At 37.2% G+C, this 5,046-nt stretch overlaps 1 pseudogene; it reads right to left on the bottom strand.

The window, feature by feature from the left end:
• Positions 1–906: 906 nt before the first annotated feature.
• LOC111784691 (scarecrow-like protein 8) lies at positions 907–2,210 on the bottom strand (annotated as a pseudogene).
• Between the last annotated feature and the right edge of the window lie 2,836 nt (positions 2,211–5,046).

The following is a 5,046-nucleotide window of genomic DNA, read 5'->3' as shown; positions in this document are numbered from 1 at the left end:
TAGTGGGAACAACCAAAGGTCGCACCTCACGGATGCATGATACTTGGGTATGTTATATGAGCAATAATTTAGCTAATAGATAATCAATTGACTCTAAGATCTCATAGAGAAGAAAATGGATACAAACATACTCTAAGGAGACTCTAAGATCTCGTAGAGAACCAAATGGATTATGATATGAACTTAGAGGCATTTTTGTAATTTGACCATTTTTTAATATTTTAATATTATTTTCTCCAAAAAAAAAAAAAAAAAAAATCTAGAATTTTCCCTAAAACTTTTATACCCTTAATGATCCATTTTTGGTTCATAAGCACCTTGAAATTCTTCTTCTATAAGAATTTAAAAATTCCGGAAGTTTGATAAAGATTGGAAAAAATTCAACTTTCTAAAATTTTCTCCAATTTTTTTTGTTGTTCTTGGCTTCCAAAACCTTCTACAATCTATTAGGGACTATACATTACCTCTTATTAGACTATACATTGCCTCTTATTAGAGGACTTGGGTGTTACACATTCAAGAAAATTCCTTAAAACAAATTCCTTTAGCTTGAGGGAAGAATAAGGAAGATGTTCCATGAAGAAATTGGGTCCTAATTGATAAATTTTAATGGAGATAAGTTTGCAGAAAGAAAGAAATTCAGTACTTTATTCGTGAAGAATGACTATGTTATAGCGAGTACAATGTTTAACAGAAGATAAAAATAAAATCCTAACTAGAATATCATGTCAAAACAAAGAATCTAGCATAATATTCAGGAACTAAAATATGAAAATAGCAACTAAATATTTTTCAACATTCTCTCCCTTAAACTGACGACATAGCCTTTAAATCAAACTTCAAGATCTTGACAGACACCAAGCAACATGCGTAGGTTCTCAAACACAACTCGAGTCAAACGTTTTGTTAGGATATCAGCCACTTGCTCTTCAGTATGAAAATGTTGAACATCAAATTTTCATCTTTACTTAAGTTACTGAGGAAGTGGAAACGATCATCAATGTGTTTGTTTCGACCGTGCAAGACTGAATTTCCGGTCAGCTTCATAGTGGAACTACTATCACAATACACTGTAGCTCCAACTGGGACATGATCGAGTTTTTCCAGCATCCTTCTTAACCATATGGCTTGACAAGCACAAGCTGCAGCAACAATGAATTCAACTTCAGTAGTGGAGAGTGTGACTACGGGTTGCTTCTTTGAGGACCATGAAACAACTCCTGAACTTAGCAAAAATGAATAACTTGACATGCTCTCGTCCCGGGGATTGTCCTTTGGCACGCTCTCGTCCGACATATGGTACAACTTAAAAGTGAAATTCACTGATAGTGAATCATCTCCGTCGCACCCGAGTGACTCGCGCGTCAACTTCGCCAGTTCCTATTTCACCATGCTAAATTTGAACTTGGCGTCGAGTTCTTTCGCAAGTTGATTCAGTGATACGCCGACCTGTTTCAACCTCTCGTCTCTGCCGTTCTCTGCTACAACCGCCATTAATTTTACGACGACCTTCCCTTTCTAACAACCTGAGCGAAGGTGGATTAGATTCATATACTGACCTCCCTTCCCGATATCGAAATCCACAACATGCAATTTTTTATCCTCCTCCTCTATCCCCTCAAGAATTGCGAGATTTTACTGCAATGAAAACAAGCTTAAAGCAAGGAGAAACATCTTAAAGCGACTGAGTCACCACTAAGGGTTGTCGCCGAAAATCTCTACCACAAGGTGCGAAAATTATGCTGGATTTACCCGCGATTTCAGAACGAAAACCATATACTCTGCCAATCTCTGCACAGAACTACCTCTTGCATTCGAAATCTTAACCACCAGTGTAAGAATCTCATCCATAACCTCCAATTTTCCCTCAGAAATCGCTGTCGCAGCCTCGATTACAGACTATTTCCGAGAATTAGAAGACGTAGAAGCCACAAAGGATAATGTAGACAAAGAACAAGAAGACGAAGTTAGAGGTAGTCGGCGAAGTCAAAATCGGCTTCTAATTCGGCGGTAGCATCAGACTAATTAGATTATACATCATCTCACACCATAGTCAAACTCGTAATCACAGACGCAACATCACTTCCATCATCGTTGTCGTTATCTTCAAGAAGTTGTTTCTCCAACTCCCGAAGGCAATGATTCATCATCATCTTCTTCTCCAACTCCTGCAAATTTGGAGGTCCACCGCCTGTGAAACCTGGCTGCATCTCTACTAATCCTCTACCTTATGTACTTTATCTATCCTCCAAATCTCCCTAGATCACATAAGCAGTAGGATGTGCCACATAAACCTCCTCTTTCAAGCGATTTTTTCTTTCTGCCACTCCGTTTTGCTGTGGTGTGTAAGCTGCAGTGAGTTATCAATGTATTCCATGATTTGAGCAGAACTCAATAAACTCAGTAGATGTGAACTCTCCACCTGTATTAGTTCTCAAACCTAAAATATTTGTCCCAGTTTCTTTCTCCACCTTTGTTTTGAAAAGTTAGAACGTTCTGAAGTCTTCTATTTCAGACAAACAATCTGTTGAGTCCTCCTTTTGTTTTACCATCTCTTCAACATATGCCAGGAGAAGTAGCGGTTTTTTAGCAAAATGAGCTTGTGATTCCTTTCCCTTATTCTTTTTGGGACATTCATACTGAAAATCACCAAGGTCATGACAATAAAAACATTCAACAAGAGTTTTATTAAAACTTGGTCTCCTAAGTCCTCGTCCTCTACCTCGAATTGTGCCACCTCCACAATTTGTTCTCCCTGTACTGCTGTCAAGAGTAATCAGCATCATCTGCTACAGCAGAAATCTTACCGGCATATCAGTGATCTAATATTCAGGAACTAAAACATAAAAATAGCAACATAATCCTATTTAACACTAATAAGCTTTAGAAACGGCTGCCCCATAAGTTTTTTTTTTTTTTTTTTTTGGTAATGCTGTGCCGAGGAAAAAGATGTCGGGTGAATTTTGGAGATTAATAACATAGGCTACGACCCACAAGAAGATATGAAACCATTCTCAAGCCCTTCCTTATAACACTTTCTTCGAGTTTCATGAAGAAGTCGAGAAGAAATCCCGTGATCGGAGCTGTGGAGGAAAATTTTTAGGTGGCGGCATTATGCGTTGCGTGCGTCTTCTTCCTATCTAGACAATGATCGAAATAAAAAAATTACTCTCCATTAATTTTTCTCAATTTTAACCCTCTTCTAGACCATTTCTTATGAAATGTTTTATGATACCAGAAACTAGACACCCAAAGGATTCTGTCAAATTTTTTTTGAAATAATTCAGATATTGGAAGCTTGAGAACGGATGTCTCGAACATCGACGACGAGGTAAGTACCCATCATGGACTTTTCTTAAGAAATACTTGAATCTTTATATGAATCCTAAATTAAGTATGATTTAAAGGATTATGAAAGAAAAACACAAAAAACCGAGAGTTAAGGCTCTGAACCGATCAAATTGCTTGAAATTTAAGTAACGTTAAAATAACTCATTAAATGAACTCTACTGCCTATGAAACTTTAATGGTGGGTATATTATGACATCTTAAGATTATATATGAAATTTAGCGGCAATTGGATAAGGTTAAGTAGCTCAACCAAGAAACGGTGTAAAATTATCATAATACCCTAAAGGTAACTTATCTTCAGTTCACGCTCTAAATGACCTTAAAATATTATGAAACTTTGTAGTAGATCTTATTTTATGATATTTGATGATGTTGTAAATTTTGAAAGTCATTGGAGAACGTTAAGTAGCGAAACCAAGAATTAGAGGGTAAAATGATCAAAATGCCCCTCGGACTCATTATAATATTCAAGGTCTAAACATACTCCAAATGACCTACTACTTTTTATATGGTCTATGCCTAAGGACATGAAGGTACATTCAAGATTTCATGTTGATTAGAGAAAGTTTGAAACCTAAACCAAGTTAGGGCCTTATAAACACCGGAAGGAAAGTACCTCAAGGAATTCTTACCGAGTATTTAAGATTCTTCTAGAACTCTTTAAAGAATATACTATGACTCTATGAATTTTTAGAATAATTCATGCATGTTACTATGCTGGGTTCATAAGCTTAAGATGGCATGTTACAACCTATGCCTCAAGAAATAAAGAACCTTGGAAACTCACAAGATTAAAAACTAAGGAAAATACTACACAAGCTCTACAACTAACATGGTAAAAGGAATGATAGGTACTATTCAAGAGTAAGCTCCTAAGACTTCCCACCATACAGAATATTCATGACTCAAACTACGCTGCTTAGAACGTATGAAGCCTTGAGCATAGGTATTCAGACTGTCACTTGGAATGTATGAAGCCTTGGACATAGGTATTCAAGTTGTATCACATGTTAAACACTAGATGAAAGATTTTAGACTACGCTGCTTGGAACGTATGAAACTTTTAGTGCATGTATTTAGACTATGCCGCTTCGAATGCAGGAAGCCTTGGGCATAAGTATTTAGGCTATATCACAAGGCCAGCCCTGGATATAGAATCAGACTACCTTGCTTGGAATGTAAGAAGCTTTGGATGTAGGTTTTCAGATCGTATCACATGTCAAGCCCTAGATGTGGGTTCAGACTACATTTCTTGGAACATATGAAGCCTTGGACACAAGTTGTCAAGTTCATGACTAATATTGTAAATCCTAATGGGCAGTGTCTTGGAGAACAAACAAAGAACCTAAAAAGTAACCATGAACGGGACAACGATTAAGGACTAGAACATGGATCAAGATCCAAATTTTGAAATAAGACCCCAGAACCATAATACTAAGGCCCGTAGATCAAGACCAAGGTTGAGACCTCAGAATCCTTGGACCAAGGTCCTTAGGATAGATCACGATAAGAATTCACAAGTCAAGAACATAACTAAAGGGGCCTAAGTACTTGCAACATGAACCAAAATAAGAGAAGAAAGAGTATGGTACCCTAGCATACCAAGGACACAATTAAGCGCCTACAAGTAGGCTACTTATTGAGTCTACTATTAGCCTACATGCTACCTTGGAAATCACTGACAACCGGCATGAT

The sequence above is a fragment of the Cucurbita pepo genome, chromosome 17 (genome assembly GCF_057944985.1).
Source record: "Cucurbita pepo subsp. pepo isolate OVF chromosome 17, ASM5794498v1, whole genome shotgun sequence".
Taxonomy (NCBI): Eukaryota; Viridiplantae; Streptophyta; class Magnoliopsida; order Cucurbitales; family Cucurbitaceae; genus Cucurbita; species Cucurbita pepo.
Note: the sequence above shows the minus strand (reverse complement) of the source record. Positions and strands in the feature narration are given on the sequence as shown.